Consider the following 27,857-nt stretch of genomic DNA (forward strand, 5'->3'; position numbering starts at 1 on the left):
CTACACCCCCTACATACTGTACCCACTACATCCCCTACATACTTTACCCACTACACCCCTACATACTGTACCCACTACACCCCTACATACTGTACCCACTACACCCCCTACATACTGTACCCACTACACCCCTACATACTGTACCCACTACACCCCCTACATACTGTACCCACTACACCCCCTACATACTGTACCCACTACACGCCCTACATACTGTACCCACTACACGCCCTACATACTGTACCCACTACACCCTACATACTTTACCCACTACACCCCCTACATACTGTACCCACTACACGCCCTACATACTGTACCCACTACACGCCCTACATACTGTACCTACTACACGCCCTACATACTGTACCCACTACACCCCCTACATACTGTACCCACTACACCCCTACATACTGTACCCACTACACCCCCTACATACTGTACCCACTACACCCCCTACATACTGTACCCACTACACCCCTACATACTGTACCCACTACACCCCCTACATACTGTACCCACTACACACCCTACATACTGTACCCACTACACCCCCTACATACTGTACCCACTACACCCCCTACATACTGTACCCACTACACCCCTACATACTGTACCCACTACACCCCCTACATACTGTACCCACTACACCCCCTACATACTGTACCCACTACACCCCCTACATACTGTACCCACTACACCCCCTACATACTGTACTCACTACACGCCCTACATACTGTACCCACTACACCCCTACATACTGTACCCACTACACCCCTACATACTGTACCCACTACACCCCCTACATACTGTACCCACTACACCCCCTACATACTGTACCCACTACACCCCCTACATACTGTTCCCACTACACCCCCTACATACTGTACCCACTACACCCCCTACATACTGTACCCACTACATCTCCTACATACTGTACCCAGTACACAACCTACATACTGTACCCAGTACACCCCCTACATACTGTACCCACTACATCCCCTACATACTGTACCCACTACACACCCTACATACTGTACCCACTACACCCCCTACATACTGTACCCACTACACACCCTACATACTGTACCCACTACACCCTACATACTGTACCCACTACACACCCTACATACTGTACCCACTACACCCTACATACTGTACCCACTACACACCCTACATACTGTACCCACTACACCCCCTACATACTGTACCCACTACACCCTACATACTGTACCCACTACACCCTACATACTGTACCCACTACACACCCTACATACCACAGGAGGTTGGTGGCATCTTCATTTGGGAGGATGGGCTCATACACACCCTACATACAGTACCCAATACACACACCCCACCACACACACCCTAAATACAGTACACAATACACACACCCCACCATACACACCCTACATACAATACCCAATACACACACCCCACCATACACACCCTACATACAGTACCCAACACACACACCCCACCATACACACCCTACATACAGTACCCACTACACCCCCTACATACTGTACCCACTACACACCCTACATACTGTACCCACTACACCCTACATACTGTACCCACTACACACCCTACATACTGTACCCACTACACCCTACATACTGTACCCACTACACACCCTACATACTGTACCCACTACACCCCCTACATACTGTACCCACTACACCCTACATACTGTACCCACTACACCCTACATACTGTACCCACTACACACCCTACATACCACAGGAGGTTGGTGGCATCTTCATTTGGGAGGATGGGCTCATACACACCCTACATACAGTACCCAATACACACACCCCACCACACACACCCTAAATACAGTACACAATACACACACCCCACTATACACACCCTACATACAATACCCAATACACACACCCCACCATACACACCCTACATACAGTACCCAACACACACACCCCACCATACACACCCTACATACAGTACCCAATACACACACCCCACCATACACACCCTACATACAGTACCCAATACACACACCCCACCATACACACCCTACATACAGTACCCAATACACACACCCCACCACACGCATCCTACATACAGTACCCAATACACACACCCCACCATACACACCCTACATACAGTACCCAATACACACACCCCACCACACGCATCCTACATACAGTACCCAATACACACACCCCACCATACACACCCTAAATACAGTACACAATACACACACCCCACCATACACACCCTACATACAGTACCCAATACACACACCCCACCATACACACCCTACATACAGTACCCAATACACACACCCCACCATACACACCCTACATACAGTACCCAATACACACACCCCACCATACACACCCTACATACAGTACCCAATACACACACCCCACCACACACACCCTACATACAGTACCCAATACACACACCCCACCATACACACCCTACATACAGTACCCAATACACACACCCCACCACACGCATCCTACATACAGTACCCAATACACACACCCCACCACACACACCCTACATACAGTTCCCAATACACACACCCCACCACACACACCCTACATACAGTACCCAATACACACACCCCACCACACACACCCTTCATACAGTACCCAATACACACTACACACACCCCACCATACACACCATACATACAGTACCCAATACACACACCCCACCACACACACCCTACATACAGTACCCAATACACACACCCCACCATACACACCCTACATACAGTACCCAATACACACACCCCACCACACACACCCTACATACAGTACCCAATACACACACCCCACCATACACACCCTACATACAGTACCCAATACACACACCCCACCATACACACCCTACATACAGTACCCAAAACACAAACCCCACCATACACACCCTAAATACAGTACACAATACACACACCCCACCATACACACCCTACATACTGTACCCACTACACCCCCTACATACTGTACCCACTACACCCCCTACATACTCTACCCACTAAACCCCCTACATACTGTACCCACTACACCCCCTACATACTCTACCCACTACACGCCCTACATACTGTACCCACTACACCCCCCACATACTGTACCCACTACACCCCCCGCATACTGTACCCACTACACCCCCTGCATACTGTACCCACTACACCCCCTACATACTGTACCCACTACACCCCCTACATACTGTACCCACTACACCCCTGCATACTGTACCCACTACACCCCCTACATACTGTACCCACTACACCCCCTACATACTGTACCCACTACACCCCCTGCATACTGTACCCACTACACCCCCTGCATACTGTACCCACTACACCCCCTACATACTGTACCCACTACACCCCCTACATACTGCAACCACTACACCCCCTACATACTGTACCCACTACACACCCTACATACTGTACCCACTACACCCCCTACATACTGTACCCAGTACACCCCCTACATACTGTACCCACTACACGCCCTACATACTGTACCCACTACACGCCCTACATACTGTACCCAGTACACGCCCTACATACTGTACCCACTACACCCCCTACATAATGTACCTACTACACACCCTACATACTGTACCCACTACACCCCCAACATACTGTACCCACTACACCCCCTACATACTGTACCCACTACACCCCCTACATACTGTACCCACTACACCCCCTACATACTGTACCCACTACACCTCCTACATACTGTACCCACTACACCTCCTACATACTGTACCCAGTACACGCCCTACATACTGTACCCACTAAACCCCCTACATACTGTACCCACTACACACCCTACATACTGTACCCAGTACACGCCCTACATACTGTACCCACTACACCCCCTACATACTGTACCCACTACACCCCTACATACTGTACCCACTACACCCCCTACATACTGTACCCACTACACCCCCTACATACTGTACCCACTACACCTCCTACATAATGTACCCAGTACACAACCTACATACTGTACCCAGTACACCCCCTACATACTGTACCCACTACACCCCCTACATACTGTACCCACTACACCTCCTACATACTGTACCCAGTATACGCCCTACATACTGTACCCACTACACCCCCTACATACTGTACCTACTACACCCCCTACATACTGTACCTACTACACACCCTACATACTGTACCCACTACACCCCCTACATACTGTACCTACTACACCCCCTACATACTGTACCCACTACACCCGACTACATACTGTACCCACTACACCCCCTACATACTGTACCCACTACACCTCCTACATACTGTACCCACTACACCTCCTACATACTGTACCCAGTACACGCCCTACATACTGTACCCACTACACCCCCTACATACTGTACCCACTACACCCCCTACATACTGTACCCACTACACCCCCTACATACTGTACCCACTACACCCCCTACATACTGTACCCACTACACCCCCTACATACTGTACCCACTACACCTCCTACATACTGTACCCAGTACACAACCTACATACTGTACCCAGTACACCCCCTACATACTGTACCCACTACACCCCCTACATACTGTACCCACTACACCTCCTACATACTGTACCCAGTATACGCCCTACATACTGTACCCACTACACCCCTTACATACTGTACCTACTACACCCCCTACATACTGTACCTACTACACACCCTACATACTGTACCCACTACACCCCCTACATACTGTACCTACTACACCCCCTACATACTGTACCCACTACACCCGACTACATACTGTACCCACTACACCCCCTACATACTGTACCCACTACACCTCCTACATACTGTACCCACTACACCTCCTACATACTGTACCCAGTACACGCCCTACATACTGTACCCACTACACCCCCTACATACTGTACCCACTACACACCCTACATACTGTACCCAGTACACGCCCTACATACTGTACCCACTACACCCCCTACATACTGTACCCACTACACCCCCTACATACTGTACCCACTACACCCCCTACATACTGTACCCAGTACACAACCTACATACTGTACCCAGTACACCCCCTACATACTGTACCCACTACAACCCCTACATACTGTACCCACTACACCTCCTACATACTGTACCCAGTATACGCCCTACATACTGTACCAACTACACCCCCTACATACTGTACCTACTACACCCCCTACATACTGTACCTACTACACACCCTACATACTGTACCCACTACACCCCCTACATACTGTACCTACTACACCCCCTACATACTGTACCCACTACACCCGACTACATACTGTACCCACTACACACCCTACATACTGTACCCAGTACACACCATACATACTGTACCCACTACACCCCCTACATACTGTACCCACTACACCCCCTACATACTGTACCCACTACACCCCTACATACTGTACCCACTACACCCTAAATACTGTACCCACTACACCCTACATACTGTACCCACTACACATCCTACATACTGTACCCACTACACCTCCTACATACTGTACCCACTACACCCCCTACATACTGTACCCACTACACCCTACATACTGTACCAACTACACCCCCTACATACTGTACCCATTACACACCCTACATACTGTACCCAGTACACATCCTACATACTGTACCAACTACACCCCTACATACTGTACAAAATACACACTCTACATACTGTACCCACTACACCCCCTACATACTGTACCCACTACACCCCCTACATACTGTACCCATTACATACCCTACATATTGTACCCACTACCCACCCTACATACTGTACCCACTACACACCCTACATACTGTACCCAATACATCCCTACATACTGTACCCACTACACACCCTACATACTGTACCCACTACACCCGACTACATACTGTACCCACTACACCCCCTACATACTGTACCCACTACACCTCCTACATACTGTACCCAGTACACGCCCTACATACTGTACCCACTACACCCCCTACATACTGTACCCACTACACACCCTACATACTGTACCCAGTACACGCCCTACATACTGTACCCACTACACCCCCTACATACTGTACCCACTACACCCCCTACATATTGTACCCACTACACCCCCTACATACTGTACCCAGTACACAACCTACATACTGTACCCAGTACACCCCCTACATACTGTACCCACTACAACCCCTACATACTGTACCCACTACACCTCCTACATACTGTACCCAGTATACGCCCTACATACTGTACCCACTACACCCCCTACATACTGTACCTACCCCCTACATACTGTACCTACTACACACCCTACATACTGTACCCACTACACCCCCTACATACTGTACCTACTACACCCCCTACATACTGTACCCACTACACCCGACTACATACTGTACCCACTACACACCCTACATACTGTACCCAGTACACACCATACATACTGTACCCACTACACCCCCTACATACTGTACCCACTACACCCCCTACATACTGTACCCACTACACCCCCTACATACTGTACCCACTACACCCTACATACTGTACCCACTACACCCTACATACTGTACCCACTACACATCCTACATACTGTACCCACTACACCTCCTACATACTGTACCCACTACACCCCCTACATACTGTACCCACTACACCCTACATACTGTACCAACTACACCCCCTACATACTGTACCCATTACACACCCTACATACTGTACCCAGTACACATCCTACATACTGTACCAACTACACCCCTACATACTGTACAAAATACACACTCTACATACTGTACCCACTACACCCCCTACATACTGTACCCACTACACCCCCTACATACTGTACCCATTACATACCCTACATATTGTACCCACTACCCACCCTACATACTGTACCCACTACACACCCTACATACTGTACCCAATACATCCCTACATACTGTACCCACTACACACCCTACATACTGTACCCACTACACACCCTATGTACTGTACCCACTACACACCCTACAAACTGTACCCACTACACACCCTACATACTGTACCCACTACACACCCTACACACTATATCCAATACACCCCTACATACTGTACCCAATACACCCCTACATACTGTGCCCACTAAACCCCCTACATACTGTACCCACTACATCCCCTACATATTGTACCCACTACACACCCTACATACTGTACCCACTACACCCCCTACATACTGTACCCACTACACCTCCTACATACTGTACCCACTACACACCCTACATACTGTACCCACTACACCCCCTACATACTGTACCCACTACACCCCCTACATACTGTACCCACTACACACCCTACATACTGTACCCACTACACCCCCTACATACTGTACCCACTACACACCCTACATACCACAGGAGGTTGGTGGCATCTTCATTTGGGAGGATGGGCTCATACACACTCTACATACAGTACCCAATACACACACCCCACCATACACACCATACATACAGTACCCAATACACACACCCCACCATACACACCCTACATACAGTACCCAATACACACACCCCACCATACACACCCTACATACAGTACCCAACACACACACCCCACCACACGCATCCTACATACAGTACCCAATACACACACCCCACCATACACACCCTAAATACAGTACACAATACACACACCCCACCATACCCACCCTACATACAGTACCCAATACACACACCCCACCACACACACCCTTCATACAGTACCCAATACACACTACACACACCCCACCATACACACCCTACATACAGTACCCAATACACACACCCCACCATACACACCCTACATACAGTACCCAATACACACACCCCACCATACACACCCTACATCCAGTACCCAATACACACACCCCACCATACACACCCTACATACAGTACCCAATACACACACCCCACCATACACACCCTACATCCAGTACCCAATACACACACCCCACCATACACACCCTACATACAGTACCCAACACACACACCCCACCATACACACTCTACATACAGTACCCAATACACACACCCCACCATACACACCCTACATACAGTACCCAATACACACACCCCACCATACACACCCTACATACAGTACCCAATACACACACCCCACCACACACACCCTACATACAGTTCCCAATACACACACCCCACCATACACACCCTACATACAGTACCCAATACACACACCCCACCATACACACCCTACATACAGTACCCAATACACACACCCCACCATACACACCCTACATACAGTACCCAATACACACATCCCACCACACACACCCTACATACAGTACCCAATACACACACCCCACCATACACACCCTACATACAGTACCCAATACACACACCCCACCATACACACCCTACATACAGTACCCAATACACACACCCCACCATACACACCCTACATACAGTACCCAATACACACACCCCACCACACACACCCTACATACAGTACCCAATACACACACCCCACCATACACACCCTACATACAGTACCCAATACACACACCCCACCACACGCATCCTACATACAGTACCCAATACACACACCCCACCACACACACCCTACATACAGTTCCCAATACACACACCCCACCACACACACCCTACAAACAGTACCCAATACACACACCCCACCACACACACCCTTCATACAGTACCCAATACACACTACACACACTCCACCACACACACCCTACATACAGTGTGACTGCTAGACAACCAATCACTTGAATGTAAATTCAGAGGTCACGTTGTTGTGTGATTATCATGTGCTGATATCAGGGTTCTACTCATCTTAAAGACCATTAAAAACAGATTACACCTATAAAATATATTAAAATACCAAGTATTCGTAATCACAAAACTCTTACAGTATAACACGCACACACACACACACACACACACGCACACACATGCACACCCACGCACACACACGCACACACACGCACACACACGCACACACACGCGCGTTTGTGGCATATGAACTGAATGACCTTACCCCGAGTAAACAGCTATCACCAGGACCACAGCCTAACACAAGTTATATTATGACAGCTTTCACACCATTGACTACAGCTCTGTCACATCATGGACTACAGCTCTGTCACACCATGGATTACAGCTCTGTCACATCATGGACTACAGCTCTGTCACATCATGGACTACAGCTCTGTCACACCATGGATTACAGCTCTGTCACATCATGGACTACAGTTCTGTCACATCATGGATTACAGCTCTGTCATACCACGGACTACAGATCTGTTATACCATGGACTACAGCTCTGTCACATGATGGACTACAGCTCTGTCACACCATGGACTACAGCTTTGTTATACCATGGACTACAGCTCTGTCACACCATGGACTACAGCTCTGTCACACCATAGACTACAGTTCTGTCACACCATGGACGACAGCTCTGTCACACCACGGACTCAGCTCTGTCACACCATGGATTACAGCTCTGTCACACAATGGACTTGGACTACAGCTCTGTCACACCATGGACTACAGCTCTGTCACACCATGGACTACAACTCTTTCACACCATGGGCTACAGCTCTGTCACACCATGGACGACAGCTCTGTCACACCATCTACTACAGCTCTGTCACACCATGGACTACAGCTCTGTCACACCATGGACTTGGACTACAGCTCTGTCACACCGTGGACTACAGCTCTGTCACACCATGGACTACAGCTCTTTCACACCATGGACAACAGCTCTGTCACACCATGGACTTGGACTACAGCTCTGTCACACCATGGACTACAGCTCTGTCACACCATGGACAACAGCTCTGTCACACCATGGAATACAGCTCTGTCACACCATGGACAACAGCTCTGTCACACCATGGACTACAGCTCTGTCACACCATGGAATACAGCTCTGTCACACCAACGACTACAGCTCTGTAATACCATGGACTACAGCTCTGTCACACCATGGACGACAGCTCTGTCACACCATGGACTACAGCTCTGTCACACATTGGACTACAGCTTTGTCACACCATGGACTACAGCTCTGTCACACCATGGACGACAGCTCTGTCACACCATCTACTACAGCTCTGTCACACCATGGACTACAACTCTGTCACACCTTGGACTACAGCTTTGTCACACCATGGACTACAGCTCTGTCACACCATGGACTACAGCTCTGTCACACCATGGACTACAGCTCTGTCACACCATGGACTGCAGCTCTGTCACACCATGGACAACAGCTCTGTCACACCATGGACTACAGCTCTGTCACACCATGGACTTGGACTACAGCTCTGTCACACCAACGACTACAGCTCTGTAATACCATGGACTACAGCTCTGTCACACCATGGACTACAGCTCTGCACACCATGGACTACAGCTCTGTCACACCATGGATGACAGCTCTGTCACACCATGGACTACAGCTCTGTCACACCATGGACTACAGCTCTGTCACACCATGGACTACAGCTCTGTCACACCATGGATGACAGCTCTGTCACACCATGGACTACAGCTCTGTCACACCATGGACTACAGCTCTGTCACAACATGGACTACAGATCTGTCACACCATGGACTACAGCTCTATCTCATCCATGGACTACAGCTCTGTCACACATGGACTGGACTGCAGCTCTGTCACACCATGGACTACAGCTCTGTCACACCATGGACTACAGCTCTGTCACACCATGGACTACAGCTCTGTCACACCATGGACTACAGCTCTGTCACACCATGGACTACAGCTCTGTCACACCATGGACTACAGCTCTGTCACACCATGGACTACAGCTCTGTCACACCATGGACTACAGCTCTGTCACAACATGGACTACAGATCTGTCACACCATGGACTACAACTATGTAGTGACTATTCTGAAGTTCCTAAACACACAGGTTAGCAGAACAAGTTCCTTAACACACAGATTAACAGAAGAAGTTCCTTAACACACAGATTAACAGAAGGGAAGCATTTACTCACTCACAACCAACCGCCAGGAGTTATACTTGAGAGAGAGAGAGAGAGAGAGAGAGAGAGAGAGAGAGAGAGAGAGAGAGAGAAAGGAAGAGAGACGGACAGAGAGCATAGTAGATTGATTAGTAGGTATATCTGTTAACTCCTCCAGTGGGAGTGCTGGTGGTGTAGGGACCAGTGCTGTTCTAAAATAGAACCATGAGGAATCACATGGCAGCACAGCTATTCCAGGCAGCTAGCTCCTCTGACTGCATGGCTACAGCTCCTCCCCACTCTGACACTGTCTAACACACAAACAGAAAGAGGCATATGCCTCACATGTACGAGCACACACACACAGACAGCTACACTGACTACTCACCCACTGACCCACATTTCTTAGACTCACGGAAACAAAAGTACATACACACAAATCTCACACGAACATGCTGTGTGCTGTCATCAGTGTTTTCTACAAGTCCCAAACAACTAACGCTGCGATGCACAAACCCTCATGCCAATCGGTATAGAACGCAAGAAAGAGGAGAGAAACATCTGCCTAGTGAAGTCCACAGAACCGGAGATGTGAAGTCCACAGAACCAGACAGAAACCTCTGTCTGGTGAAGTCCACAGAACCACAGAGCAACCTCTGTCTGGTGAAGTCCACAGAACCGGAGAGGTAAAGTCCACAGAACCGGAGAGGTGAAGTCCACAGAACCAGAGAGCAACCTCTGTCTGGTGAAGTCCACAGAACCGGAGAGGTAAAGTCCACAGAACCGGAGAGGTGAAGTCCACAGAACTAGAGAGCAACCTCTGTCTGGTGAAGTCCACTGTTCCAGCACCATTTCAACAACAGGAACTGCCTCCACTATTCCAGCACCATTTCAACAACAGGAGCTGCCTCCACTATTCCAGCACCATTTCAACAACAGGAGCTACCTCCACTATTCCAGCACCATGTCAACAACAGGAGCTACCTCCACTATTCCAGCACCATTTCAACAACAGGAGCTACCTCCACTATTCCAGCACCATTTCAACAACAGGAGCTGCCTCCACTATTCCAGCACCATTTCAACAACAGGAGCTACCTCCACTATTCCAGCACCATGTCAACAACAGGAGCTACCTCCACTATTCCAGCACCATTTCAACAACAGGAGCTACCTCCACTATTCCAGCACCATTTCAACAACAGGAGCTGCCTCCACTATTCCAGCACCATTTCAACAACAGGAGCTACCTCCACTATTCCAGCACCATGTCAACAACAGGAGCTGCCTCCACTATTCCAGCACCATTTCAACAACAGGAGCTACCTCCTCTGTTCCAGCACCATTTCAACCTGAACATTTCAGCATCATCAAATCACCTACTGTATGTTTAGTCTCATACAGAGATAACTAAATTATACCAAAAATGATTTAGTCCAATCAACAATATCACATGGTTGTCCATGGTACTGACTTATCTGTGTGTGTGTGTGTGTGTGTGTGTGTGTGTGTGTGTGTGTGTGTGTGTGTGTGTGTGTGTGTGTGTGTGCACGTAGAGAAAACATGTTTACTCACCCTACTCGTAGAGGAACGCCAATCCATCCTCCTCTCTTTCATGTTGACCAAACGGTCTATGACTCCGTCATACAGTACACAGTTTTAGTTTCTGTTGTCCTAGGCTACCTGGATATACGCTCGCTAGCCTGTCTTCCCTTCATGGGAAATGATATACCAGGCCAGCGGGTTCACATTAGCCTTCTACGTCTAGCTACATTGAACTTCTACGTCTAGCTACATTGAACTTCTACGTCTAGCTACATTGAACTTCCATCTTCTCAGGTTAGGGACAAAACTATGTACAAATTAATGGTTGGATCAGAATCACCGTTATAATCATTAGCCAGTACGGAGAATTAAGCAAAACCACAAATCCTCATCCGTGGTTAATTTAGGCAAGGGACGATTTTAGCTAGCTAGCCACCAGAGGACAACACAACGAGATGCAACAATCCAAGTTGTTTTGTGTCAATGACGTTTTGCATCTGATGTGATGTGATTGGTGTGAAGCCAAATCCAAACCGGCTTCCCTTGACACTGTTTTTTGGTACGCCAGGACCAATCACAGCTGAGCTTACACAGTATATCTCAATACTGATTGGCTATTATTTTACCCTTTTTTTTAGGAGGTCAAATGCTCACTGGCTTCCCTTCCATTCAATGCTACATGGGGCAACAACGTCATACTCTTTTCTGACCAGACAACATTGGATAGATACCGATAGACAGACGCTGTTTTGTTCATTTTCTCCGGTGAGATACATTCAGCTTCTTGTAAATTGAAGGAAATTTATGAAACACAAAGAGAGATTATTTTGCATATTTTTGTCCTGGTAATTTTTTTGTTTTTACATTACATTTACATTTACATTTAAGTCATTTAGCAGACGCTCTTATCCAGAGGATAAGGGGGAGGAAGCGGGGGGGGGTTCCCGTTTGATTCATAGACGTTTGATTCATAGACGTTTGATTCATAGACGTTTGATTCATAGACGTTTGATTCATAGACGTTTGATTCATAGACATTTGATTCATAGACGTTTGATCCATAGACGTTTGATTCATAGACGTTTGATTCATAGACGTTTGATTCATAGACGTTTGATTCATAGACATTTGATTCATAGACGTTTGATCCATAGACGTTTGATCCATAGACGTTTGATTCATAGACGTTTGATCCATAGACGTTTGATTCATAGACGTTTGATTCATAGACGTTTGATTCATATACGTTTGATTCATATATATTTGTGAGATTGACAATAAATTCCATCTTCACTGCCAGAGAGAAGCTGTATGTTAGTAAAAGTTATGAAATCTGAAACCGGGTTACGTTAATGAACACATTAAACTGATCTTATTCACCCTTTCAGGTGTGTGGATCGTCTTTATTTTGTCTTTTCAATGCAATAAACTCGGTGGTTTCTTTAACACAAGAGGAAGCTGTTTTGCCTGATTTTCAACAAAAAAAAACAATAAAGAAGTCTGCAGTGTTGAATGACACCAATCGGTATGTCAAGCAAAGCTCATAACGTGCCAAGACTCTCTTAATTTCTATTCAGTTCGATTCGTCATAAATTCTTCCACAAATTCTTCCACCCTCTCACCCACGCCGTCTCACCCACAGACTCTCACCCACGCCATCTCACCCACAGACTCTCACCCACACCCTATCACTCACAGCCTCTCACCCACACCCTCTCAACAACACGCTCTCAACCACACCCTCTCACCCACACCCTCTCAACAACACCCTCTCACCCACACCTTCTCACCAACACCCTCTCAACCACACCCTCTCACCCACACCCTCTCAACCACACCCTCTCACCCACACCCTCTCAACAACACCCTCTCACCCACACCTTCTCACCAACACCCTCGCAACCACACCCTCTCACCCACACCCTCTCAACCACACCCTCTCACCCACACCCTCTCAACCACACCCTCTCACCCACAGACTCTCACCCTATCACCCACAGCCTCACACCCTCTCACCCACACCCTCTCAACAACACGCTCTCAACCACACCCTCTCACCCACACCCTCTCACCCACACCCTCTCACCCACACCCTCACAACAACACCCTCTCAACCACACCCTCTCAACCACACCCTCTCACCCACACACTCTCACCCACACCCTCTCACCCACACCCTCTCACCCACAGACTCTTACCCACAGACTCTAACAACACCCTCACCCTCTCATCCCCAGCCTCTCACCCTCTCACCCAAACCCTCTCAACACCCCCCTCTCAACCAAACCCTCTCAACCACTGCCTCTCACCCACACCCTCTCAACAACACCCTCTCAACCACACCCTCTCAACCACACCCTCTCACCCACACCTTCTCAACCACGCCCTCTCACCCACAGACTCTCACCCACACCCTATCACCCACAGACTCTCACCCTCTCACCCACACCATCTCAACAACACGCTCTCAACCACACCCTCTCACCGACACCCTCTCAACAACACCCTCTCAACCACACCCTCTCAACCACGCCCTCTCACCCACAGACTCTCACCCACACCCTATCACCCACAGACTCTCACCCTCTCACCCACACCATCTCAACAACACGCTCTCAACCACACCCTCTCACCGACACCCTCTCAACAACACCCTCTCAACCACACCCTCTCACCCACACCCTCTCGCCCACACCCTCTCACCCACAGACTCTCACACACACCCTATCACCCACAGCCTCTCACACTCTCAACCACACCCTCTCAACAACACGCTCTCGACCACACCCTCACACCCTCTCAACAACACCCTAACACCCACACCCTCTCACCCACACCCTCTCAACCACGCCCTCTCACCCACAGACTCTCACCCACACCCTATCACCCACAGCCTCTCACCCTCTCACCCACTCCATCTCAACAACACGCTCTCAACCACACCCTCTCACCCACACCCTCTCAACAACACCCTCTCAACCACACCCTCTCAACCACACCCTCTCACCCACAGACTCTCACCCACACCCACACCCTCTCACCCACACCCTCTCGCCCACACCCTCTCGCCCACACCCTCTCGCCCACACCCTCTCGCCCACACCCTCTCACCCACACCCTCTCAATCACACCCTCTCAACAGCACCCTCTCACCCACACCCTCTCACCCAACCCTCTCACCCGCACCCTCTCACCCACACCGACACCCTCTCTCCCACACCCACACCCACACTCTCTCACCCACACCCTCTCACCCACACCCTCTCACCCACACCCTTTCACCCACACCCTTTCACCCACACCCTCTCATCCACACCCTCTCACCCACACCCACGCCCTCTCAGCCACACCCTCCCACCCACACCCCCTCACCCGCACCTGGACCTTAATGAGCTATTTGAGATACACTACATGGCCAAAAGTATCTGGACACCTGTTCATCGAACATCTCATTCTGAAATCATGGGCATTAATATGGAGTTGGTCCCTCCCACCCACCCCACTTCATTGCTGCTATAACAGCCTCCACTCCTCTGGGAAGGCTTTCCACTAGATGTAGGAACATTGCTGCTATAACAGCCTCCACTCTTATGGGAAAGCTTTCCACTAGATGTTGGAACATTGCTGCTATAACTGCCTCCACTCTTCTGGGAAAGCTTTCCACTAGATGTTGGAACATTGCTGCTATAACAGCCTCCACTCTTCTGGGATGGCTTTCCACTAGATGTAGGAACATTGCTGCTATACCAGCATCAACTCTTCTGGGAAGGCATTCCACTAGATGTTGGAGTAAGAGTATTAGAGCATTAGTGAGGTCGGGGACTGATGTTGGACGACTAGGCCTGGCTCGCAGTCGGCATATCAATTCATCCCAAAGACGTTTGATGGGGTTAAAATACACCTTATGGAACAGCAGGGACTGTGAAGCAACACATAGGCACAGACACACACATGATAACATAAACACTATACACATGCGTACACATGGCTTTAGTACTGTAGATAAGTGGTAGTGGTGGAGTAGGGGCCTGAGGGCACACAGTGTGTTGTGAGATCTGTAAATGTATTGTAATGTTTTAAAATTGTATAATCAGCTTTAATTTTGCTGGACCCCAGGAAGAGTAGCTGCTGCCTTGACAGGAACTAATGGGGATCCATAATAAACCCCAGGAAGAGTAGCTGCTGCCTTGGCAGGAAATAATGGGGATCCATAATAAACCCCAGGAAGAGTAGCTGCTGCCTTGACAGGAACTAATGGGGATCCATAATAAACCCCAGGAAGAGTAGCTGCTGCCTTGGCAGGAACTAATGGTGATCCATAATAAACCCCAGGAAGAGAAGCTGCTGCCTTGGCATTAGTTCCTGTGTTAAAGGGCCTGTCTATATCGGCCAGTGAGACAGGCAGAGGCACATGTTGAAGCAGGAATCTGGAGACCTGCCACTTGTTTGGATAAAGTAGAACACTTAGTGATATACTACAGCCCTGAGAGATGGGAGAGGGTGGGAGGGGAGGTGTGTGTGCATAGCAGATGTGGAGAGAAATCGGGTGAGAAGGGAGGAGGAGAGAAGTGGGAGGAGAGACGGGGGAGGGAGAGACGGTGGAGGGAGAGAACGGGGAGGGAGAGAAGGGGGAGGAGCGACGGGGGAGGGGAGAAGGGGGAGGAGAGACGGGGGAGGAGAGACAGGGGAGGAAGAGATTAAGTAAAGGGGTCTGAATTCTCCCACAGGCCTCCACAGAACCCTCCAGCTCACCCTCCCACCCCCAAACCAAAGCATGTTGTGGTCTGAGAGGGGGCAGGTCCAGTGCGGTCCAATCAGATGGCTGGGTGTGTGAGTCAGAGCCTAGTAACAGAGGTACAGAGCAGGCCATCACAGGTTCATCACCCAACAACACTCATAACTGTGTGTGTGTGTCTCTCTCTCTCTCTCTGTGTGTGTGTGTGTGTCTCTCTTTCCGTGTGTGTGTGTGAGCCCCAACCTAGAAAAGGGGGCTGGTCTGCTGTCATCCAATCATATTGCTAGGTGTGAGAGTGGTAGCAGCACCCTCAGGTCATTACACAATCCTGATGTACGGCCTGCAGAAAGACAGCAATGGGATGGATTCCTGTCAACACTCAGCCCTAGATTATATAGAGCCATCCACAACACTAAACCCTAGATTACATACAGCCATCAACAACACTCAGCCCTAGATTATATAGAGCCATCCACAACACTCAGCCCTAGATTACATACAGCCATCAACAACACTCAGCCCTAGATTACATACAGCCATCCACAACACTAAACCCTAGATTACATACAGCCATCCACAACACTAAACCCTAGATTACATACAGCCATCCACAACACTAAACCCTAGATTACATAGAGCCATCAACAACACTCAGCCCTAGATTACATACAGCCATCCACAACACTAAACCCTAGATTACATACAGCCATCCACAACACTAAACCCTAGATTACATACAGCCATCCACAACACTAAACCCTAGATTACATACAGCCATCCACAACACTAAACCCTAGATTATATACAGCCATCCACAACACTAAACCCTAGATTACATAGAGCCATCCACAACACTAAACCCTAGATTACATAGAGCCATCCACAACACTAAACCCTAGATTACATACAGCCATCCACAACACTCAGCCCTAGATTATATACAGCCATCCACAACACTAAACCCTAGATGACATACAGCCATCCACAACACTCAGCCCTAGATTACATAGAGCCATCCACAACACTCAGCCCTAGATTAAATACAGCCATTAACAACACTCAGCCCTAGATTACATAGAGCCATCCACAACACTAAACCCTAGATTACATAGAGCCATCAACAACACTCAGCCCTAGATTACATACAGCCATCAACAACACTCAGCCCTAGATTACATACAGCCATCAACAACACTCAGCCCTAGATTATATACAGCCATCCACAACACTCAGAACACCACATATATAATATAAATGTATAGGGGGGTCCAGACCGGAACACCACATATATAATATAAATGTATAGGGGGTCCAGACCAGAACACCACATATATAATATTAATGTATACTGGGTCCAGTGGACCCGAACACCACATATATAATATAAATGTATAGGGGTGTCCAGAACACCACATATATAATATAAATGTATAGGGGGGTCCAGACCAGAACACCACATATATAATATAAATGTATAGGGGGTCCAGACCAGAACACCACATATATAATATAAATGTATAGGGGGTCCAGACTAGAACACCACATATATAATATAAATGTATAGGGGGTCCAGACCAGAACACCACATATATAATATAAATGTATAGGGGGTCCAGTGGACCAGAACACCACATATATAATATAAATGTATAGGGGGTCCAGACCAGAACACCACATATATAATATAAATGTATAGGGGGTCCAGACCAGAACACCACATATATAATATAAATGTATAGGGGGGTCCAGACCAGAACACCACTTATATAATATTCATGTATAGGGGGTCCAGACCAGAACACCACATATATAATATTCATGTATAGGGGGGTATTTTATGTCATTTCAAGAGGCAAAATAATGTATCAGAGGAGCAGAGGATTGTAGTCTGGCTGAGGTGAGTGGGACCTGTGAATGGTTCTGTATGCAGAGTAGAGTAAAACAGTCAAATATGTTGGGATCACCGCAGGATCAACAAATCTGTCTCCATCTCTCTCGCTCTTTCTCTTGATTGGAGACAAGCTAGGGTAATTTAAATTGATTGGACATGATTTGGAAAGGCACACACCTGTCTATATAAGGTCCCATAGTTGACAGTGCATGTCAGAGCAAAAACTAAGACATGAGGTTGAAGGAATTGTCCGTAGAGCTCTGATACAGTATTGTGTCAAGGCACAGACCTGGGAAAGGATAGACAAAACATTGCTGCAGCATTAATGGTCCCCAAGAACACAATGGCAGCCATCATTGCATCTTAAATGGAAGAAGACTCTTCCTAGAGCTGTCCGCCCGGCCAAACTGAGCAATCGGGGGAGAAGGGCCTTGGTCAGGGAGGTGACCAAGAACCCAGTTGTCACTCTGTCAGAGTTCCAGAGTTCCTCTGTGGAGATGGGAGAACCATCCATAAGGACCACCATCTCTGCAGCACTCCAACAATCAGGCCTTTATGGTAGCGTGGCCAGACGGAAACCACTCCTCAGTAAAAGGCATAGAGCTTGCCAAACGGCACTTAAAGGACTCTCAGACCATGAGAAACAAGATTGTCTAGTCTGATGAAACCAAAATTTAACTCTTTGGCCTGAATGCCAAGCGTTACGTCTGGAGGAAACCTGGCACCATCCCTACGGTGAAGCATGTTGGTGGCAGCATCATACTATGGGCATGTTATTCAGCTGCAAGGACCGGGACTCTAGTCAGAATTGAAGGAAAGATTAACAGAGCAAAGTACAGAGAGATCCTTGATGAAAACCTGCTCCAGAGCTTGAGAGCATCAGCAGAGAAGAATGGGAGAAACTCCTCAAATGTAGGTGTGTAGCGTCATACCCAAGAAGACTCGATGCTGTAATCACTGCCAAAGGTGCTTCAACAAAGTATTGAGTAAAGGGTCTGAATACTTATGCACATTTGAGATTTCTAGTTAGTATTATCTATTATTTCTATTTTTATTGCCAAAACCCTGTTTTTGCTTTGTCATTATGGTGTATTGTGTGTAGATTAATGAGGGGAAAAAACTATTTTAATCAATTTTAGAATAAGGCTGTAACATGTTTTTTGGTCGAAAAAGTCTAGGGGTCTGAAAACTTTCCGAATGCAAAATATGTTGTCCAAAACAGTAAAACATTTTACTATTACCTTAAGGTCAACTGGTATTCATTTATCCCTCTCTCTCTCCCTCTCAAAGTTTTCTGACAGACAAACAAAGTAATGAGAAAATGCACATTACTATAAACACACTTCCCCTCCCTCTCTCTGTCTCATGTCTGTTTCTGGCATGTGTGTTGTGGCCTTATTCCTTTTTTGACCAGAGTACAGTTGAACAGAGTGCAGTAGACCAGAGTACAGTAGAACAGAGTCCATTAGACCAGAGTACAGTAGACCAGAGTACATTAGACCAGAGTTCAGTTGAACAGAGTGCAGTAGACCAGAGTACAGTAGAACAGAGTACATTAGAGCAGAGTACATTAGACCAAAGTACATTAGACCAGAGTACAGTAGACCAGCGTACAGTAGAACAGAGTACATTAGACCAGAGTACAGTAGACCGGAGTACATTAGACCAGAGTACATTAGACCAGAGTACAGTAGACCAGAGTACAGTAGACCAGAGTAGAGTACAACAGAGTAGAGTACAACAGAGTAGAGTACAACAGAGTACAGTAGAACAGAGTACAGTAGACCAGAATACAGTATAACAGAGTACAGTATAACAGAGTAGAGTAGAACAGAGTAGAGTAAAACAGAGTAGAGTAAAACAGAGTATAGTATAACAGAGTACAGTAGACCAGAGTACAGTAAACCCATAGTACAGAGAACCAGAGTACAGTAGACCAGAGTACAGTTGAACAGAGTACAGTAGACCAGAGTACAGTAGACCAGAGTACAGTAGACCAGAGTACAGTAGACCAGAATACAGTAGAACAGAGTAGAGTAAAAGAGTAGAGTAAAACAGAGTAGAGTATAACAGAGTATAGTATAACAGAGTACAGTAGACCAGAGTACAGTAGACCCATAGTACAGAGAACCAGAGTACAGTAGACCAGAGTACAGTAGACCAGAGTACAGTAGACCAGAGTAGAGTAGACCAGAATAGAGTTGACCAGAATACAGTAGACCAGAGTACAGCAGAACATAGTACAGTAGACCAGAGTACAGTAGACCAGAGTACAGTAGACCAGAGAACAGTAGAACAGAGTACAGTAGAACAGAGTACATTAAACCAAAGTACAGTAGACCAGAGTACAGTAGAACATAGTACAGTAGACCAGAATACAGTATAACAGAGTACAGTAGAACAGAGTAGAGTAAAACAGAGTAGAGTAAAACAGAGTAGAGTATAACAGAGTAGAGTATAACAGAGTACAGTAGACCAGAGTAAAGTGGACTAGAGTACAGTAGACAAGAGTACAGTAGAACAGAGTACAGTAAAACAGTACAGTAGACCAGAGTAGAGTAGACAAGAATAGAGTATAACAGAGTAGAGTACAACCGAGTAGAGATCCAACAGAGTACAGTGGAACAGAGTACAGTAGACCAGAGTACAGTAGACCAGAATACAGTAGAACAGAGTAGAGTAAAACAGAGTAGAGTAAAACAGAGTAGAGTATAACAGAGTAGAGTATAACAGAGTACAGTAGACCAGAGTACAGTAGACCAGAGTACAGTAGACCAGAATAGAGTTGACCAGAATACAGTAGACCAGAGTACAGCAGAACATAGTACAGTAGACCAGAGTATAGTAGACCAGAGTACAGTAGACCAGAGAACAGTAGAACAGAGTACAGTAGAACAGAGTACATTAAACCAAAGTACAGTAGACCAGAGTACAGTAGAACAGAGTACAGTAGACCAGAATACAGTAGTACAGAGTACAGTAGAACAGAGTAGAGTAAAACAGATTAGAGTAAAACAGAGTAGAGTATAACAGAGTAGAGTATAACAGAGTACAGTAGACCAGAGTAAAGTGGACTAGAGTACAGTAGACAAGAGTACAGTAGAACAGAGTACAGAAAAACAGTACAGTAGACCAGAGTAGAGTAGACAAGAATAGAGTATAACAGAGTAGAGTACAACCGAGTAGAGATACACCAGAGTACAGTGGAACAGAGTACAGTAGACCAGAGTACAGTAGACCAGAATACAGTAGAACAGAGTAGAGTAAAACAGAGTAGAGTAAAACAGAGTAGAGTATAACAGAGTAGAGTATAACAGAGTACAGTAGCCCAGAGTACAGTAGACCAGAGTACAGAGAACCAGAGTACAGTAGACCAGAGTACAGTAGACCAGAGTACAGTAGACCAGAGTACAGTAGACCAGAATAGAGTTGACCAGAGTACAGCAGAACATAGTACAGTAGACCAGAGTATAGTAGACCAGAGAACAGTAGACCAGAGAACAGTAGAACAGAGTACAGTAGAACAGAGTACATTAAACCAAAGTACAGTAGACCAGAGTACAGTAGACCAGAGTACAGTAGACCAGAATACAGTAGACCAGAGTACAGTAGACCAGAGTACAGTAGAACAGAGTACAGTAGAACATACTACAGTAGACCAGAGTACAGTAGAACAGAGTACAGTAGACCAGAGTACAGTAGACCAGAGTACAGTAGACCAGAGTACAGTAGAACAGAGTACAGTAGAACAGAATACAGTAGACCAGAGTACAATGGCTGCCTAAATATAATCCCCAATCGGAGACAACGATAAACAGTTGTCTCTGAATGGGAACCATACCAGGCTACCATACCAGGCTAGCATACCAGGCTAGCATACCAGGCTACCATAGAAATACAAAACACCTAGATGACCCACCCAAGTCACAATCACGCCCCAACCAACACAAAGAATAAACAGTTTACTATTGTCAGGGCGTGACAGGTGGTGCCATTTTCGAGCATATGAGTTTAAATAAACAAGCTTTCAATGTCACACCCAGATCTGTTTCACCTGTCCTTGTTATTGTCTCCACCCCCTCCAGGTGTTGCTTATTTTCCCCAGCGTATTTATCCCTGTGTTTCCTGTGTCTCTGTGCCAGTTTGTCTTTGTATGTTCAAGTCAACCAGTCTGTTTTTCCTGTCTCTTTTACTAGTCCTCCCGGTTTTGACCTTTGTCTGTTTTCTGGACTCCATTCCCACCTGCCTGACCATTCTGCCTGCCCTGACCTCGAGCCTGCCTGCCATTCTGCCTGCCCTGACCTCGAGCCTGCCTGACCATTCTGCCTGCCCTGACCTCGAGCCTGCCTGACCATTCTGCCTGCCCCGACCTCGAGCCTGCCTGACCATTCTGCCTGCCCTGACCTCGAGCCTGCCTGACCATTCTGCCTGCCCTGACCTCGAGCCTGCCTGACCATTCTGCCTGCCCTGCCCTGACCTCGAGCCTGCCTGCCATTCTGTACCTCGAACTCTGAACTGTTTTTGACCTTTTGCCTTTCCACGACCATTCTCTTGCCTACCCCTTTTGGATTGTTATTAAACATCTTGGACTCTAACCATCAAATCAAATGTATTTGTCACATACACATGGTTAGTAGATGGTAATGCGAGTGTAGCGAAATGATTGTGCTTCTAGTTCCGACAATGCAGTAATAACCAACGAGTAATCTAACTAACAATTCCAAATCTACTGTCTTATTTTTATTTTTACCTTTATTTAACCGGGCAAGTCAGTTAAGAACAAATTCTTATTTTCAATGACGGCCTAGGAACAGTGGGTTAACTGCCTGTTCAGGGGCAAAACGACAGATTTGTACCTTGTCAGCTCAGGGGTTTGAACTTGCAACCTTGCGGTTTCTAGTCCAATGCTCTAATCACTAGGCTACCCTGCCACAAGTGTAAAAGGATAAAGAATATGTACATAAAGATATATGAATGAGTGATGGTACAGAACGGCATAGGCAAGATACAGTAGATGGTATCGAGTACAGTATATACATATGAGATGAGCAATGTAGGGTAAACATTATATAAAGTGGCATTGTTTAAAGTGGCTAGTGATACATTTATTACATCCATTTTTCCATTATTATAGTGGCTGGAGTTGAGTCAGTATGTTGGCAGCAGCCACTCAATGTTAGTGATGGCTGTTTAACAGTCTGATGGCCTTGAGATAGAAGCTGTTTTTCAGTCTCTCGGTCCCAGCTTTGATGCACCTGTACTGACCTCGCCTTCTGGATGATAGCGGGGTGAACAGGCAGTGCCTCGGGTGGTTGTTGTCCTTGATGATCTTTATGGCCTTCCTGTGACATCGAGTGGTGTAGGTGTCCTGGAGGGCAGGTAGTTTGCCCCCGGTAATGTGTTGTGCAGACCTCACTACCCTCCGGAGAGCCTTACGGTTGTTGGCGGAGCAGTTGCCGTACCAGGCGGTGATACAGCCCGCCAGGATGCTCTCGATTGTGCATCTGTAAACATTTGTGAGTGCTTTTGGTGACAAGCCAAATTTCTTCAGCCTCCTGAGTTTGAAGAGGCACTGCTGCGCCTTCTTCCCGATGCTGTCTGTGTGAGTGGACCAATTCAGTTTGTCTGTGATCTGTATGCCGAGGAACTTAAAACTTACTACCCTCTCCACTACTGTTCCATTGATGTGGATAGGGGGGTGTTCCCTCTGCTGTTTCCTGAAGTCCACAATCATCTCCTTAGTTTTGTTGACGTTGAGTGTGAGGTTATTGTCCTGACACCACACTCCGAGGGCCCTCACCTCCTCCCTGTAGGCCGTCTCGTCGGTGTTGGTAATCAAGCCTACCACTGTTGTGTCGTCCGCAAACTTGATGATTGAGTTGGAGGCGTGCGTTGCCGCGCAGTCGTGGGTGAACAGGGAGTACAGGAGAGGGCTCAGAACGCACCCTTGTGGGGCCCCAGTGTTGAGGATCAGCGGGGTGGAAATGTTGTTGCCTACCCTCACCACCTGGGGGCGCGCCGTCAGGAAGTCCAGTACCCAGTTGCACAGGGCGGGGTCGAGACCCAGGGCCTCGAGCTTGATGACGAGCTTGGAGGGTACTATGGTGTTAAATGCCGAGCTGTAGTCGATGAACAGCATTCTCACGTAGGTATTCCTCTTGTCCAGATGGGTTAGGGCAGTGTGCAGTGTGGTTGAGATTGCGTCGTCTGTGGACCTATTTGGGCGGTAAGCAAATTGGAGTGGGTCTAGGGTGTCAGGTAGGGTGGAGGTGATATGGTCCTTGACTAGTCTCTCAAAGCACTTCATGATGACAGAAATGAGTGCTACGGGGCGGTAGTCATTTAGCTCAGTTAACTTAGCTTTCTTGGGAACAGGAACAATGGTGGCCCTCTTGAAGCATGTGGGAACAGCAGACTGGTATAGGGATTGATTGAATATGTCCGTAAACACACCAGCCAGCTGGTCTGCGCATGCTCTGAGGGCGCGGCTGGGGATGCCGTCTGGGCCTGCAGCCTTGCGAGGGTTAACACGTTTAAATGTTTTACTCACCTCGGCTGCAGTGAAGGAGAGGCCGCATGTTTCCGTTGCAGGCCGTGTCAGTGGCACTGTATTGTCCTCAAAGCGGGCAAAAAAGTTATTTAGTCTGCCTGGGAGCAAGACATCCTGGTCCGTGACTGGGCTGGATTTCTTCCTGTAGTCCGTGATTGACTGTAGACCCTGCCACATACCTCTTGTGTCTGAGCCGTTGAATTGAGATTCTACTTTGTCTCTATACTGACGCTTAGCTTGTTTGATAGCCTTACGGAGGGAATAGCTGCACTGTTTGTATTCAGTCATATTACCAGTCACCTTGCCCTGATTAAAAGCAGTGGTTCGCGCTTTCAGTTTCACACGAATGCTGCCATCAATCCACGGTTTCTGGTTAGGGAATGTTTTAATCGTTGCTATGGGAACGACAGCCATAACAATTTTTCAAGCGTAGTCCATGTACATAAACAAATTATAGAACTCTAACTTTAAAATCAACGGTTTTGTTTGGCATAAATTTGCACGTGAAAATCTGAGTCTCATCGCAATTCCGTAACAGTGGAATTGCCCGACTCACTCTATGTGGCATTCTGTCCTGCCGTTCTGTGACCTTCAGAACCACAAAATGACAGTCTGGTACCGTTTCAAACAACTGAGACATACAGAAGAACCAAACACTCACACACATGCACTATAACCACCAGAGGGGGCTGTGTTTTATTTATGCATTAGATCTATAGCGGGAAACAGAGGGATTGGTGATTTGATTTACAGCTTGTCAATATTTATACACGCGTATAAATAGAAATGGATCAATTTAATTATATTGTGTGTTTGTGTGTGTAGACTTCCTGTTGGGTATTCATCTCTATAGAGCTGAGAGTAGTGTATAGACTTCCTGTTGGGTATTCATCTCTATAGAGCTGAGAGTAGTGTATAGACTTCCTGTTGGGTATTCATCTCTATAGAGCTGAGAGTAGTGTATAGACTTCCTGTTGGGTATTCATCTCTATAGAGCTGAGAGTAGTGTATAGACTTCCTGTTGGGTATTCATCTCTATAGAGCTGAGAGTAGTGTATAGACTTCCTGTTGGGTATTCATCTCTATAGAGCTGAGAGTAGTGTATAGACTTCCTGTTGGGTATTCATCTCTATAGAGCTGAGAGTAGTGTATAGACTTCCTGTTGGGTATTCATCTCTATAGAGCTGAGAGTAGTGTATAGACTTCCTGTTGGGTATTCATCTCTATAGAGCTGAGAGTAGTGTATAGACTTCCTGTTGGGTATTCATCTCTATAGAGCTGAGAGTAGTGTATAGACTTCCTGTTGGGTATTCATCTCTATAGAGCTGAGAGTAGTGTATAGACTTCCTGTTGGGTATTCATCTCTATAGAGCTGAGAGTTGTATAGACTTCCTGTTGGGTATTCATCTCTATAGAGCTGAGAGTTGTATATAGACTTCCTGTTGGGTATTCATCTCTATAGAGCTGAGAGTAGTGTATAGACTTCCTGTTGGGTATTCATCTCTATAGAGCTGAGAGTAGTGTATAGACTTCCTGTTGGGTATTCATCTCTATAGAGCTGAGAGTAGTGTATAGACTTCCTGTTGGGTATTCATCTCTCTTCATATTTTTGTGCCTCCATCTCTGGCCTACAGTCTTCAGTCCAAGAGGATTTGAGGTAAACCTTTTCTAAAGTCATTGTGACACATGCTGTTGCCTCCTCAGCTCCCTGTATAGCATGCATTCGTCCCCAGACAGTATAAGGTCAGAGACAGGGACAGAGCTAATGAGAGTGAAGTAGTAGAACATGGCTTGTAAAAACACTCTCTCACACAGAGAGAGGGAGGGGCAGAGTGGTTGAGAGGTGTATGTGTGTGTGTGTGTGTGTATATATATATATATATATATATATATCCAGAGAGAGAGAGACTACCATTCAAAAGTTTGGGGTCACTTAGAAATGTCCTTGTTTTTGAAAAGAAAATGACTTTTTTTAAATGGAATATCTACATAGGTGTACAGAGGCCCGTTCAATGTTATCATTTTAAAGGGCTAATTGATCATTAGAAAACCCATTTGCAATTATGTTAGCACAGCTGAAAACTGTCGTTCTGTTTAAAGAAGTAATAAAACGGTCCTTCTTTAGACTAGTTGAGTATCTGGAGCATCGGC

At 47.0% G+C, this 27,857-nt stretch overlaps 2 protein-coding genes across 2 annotated transcripts in view; both read right to left on the bottom strand.

Annotated features, from left to right (window-relative positions):
- The window catches only part of LOC135551110 (high affinity cationic amino acid transporter 1-like), a 126,737-nt gene extending 115,520 nt beyond the window's left edge, over window positions 1–11,217 (bottom strand). The window contains exon 1 of the mRNA XM_064982533.1: window positions 11,019–11,217. The gene's annotated coding sequence lies outside the window, so the exon portion shown is untranslated. The remainder of the gene's footprint in view (window positions 1–11,018) is intronic.
- LOC135549443 (cell adhesion molecule 2-like) overlaps window positions 1–27,857 on the bottom strand; it is a 1,019,298-nt gene that overhangs the window by 292,661 nt on the left and 698,780 nt on the right. The window lies entirely within an intron of this gene.

The sequence above is a fragment of the Oncorhynchus masou genome, chromosome 12 (genome assembly GCF_036934945.1).
Source record: "Oncorhynchus masou masou isolate Uvic2021 chromosome 12, UVic_Omas_1.1, whole genome shotgun sequence".
NCBI classification, from domain to species: domain Eukaryota; kingdom Metazoa; phylum Chordata; class Actinopteri; order Salmoniformes; family Salmonidae; genus Oncorhynchus; species Oncorhynchus masou.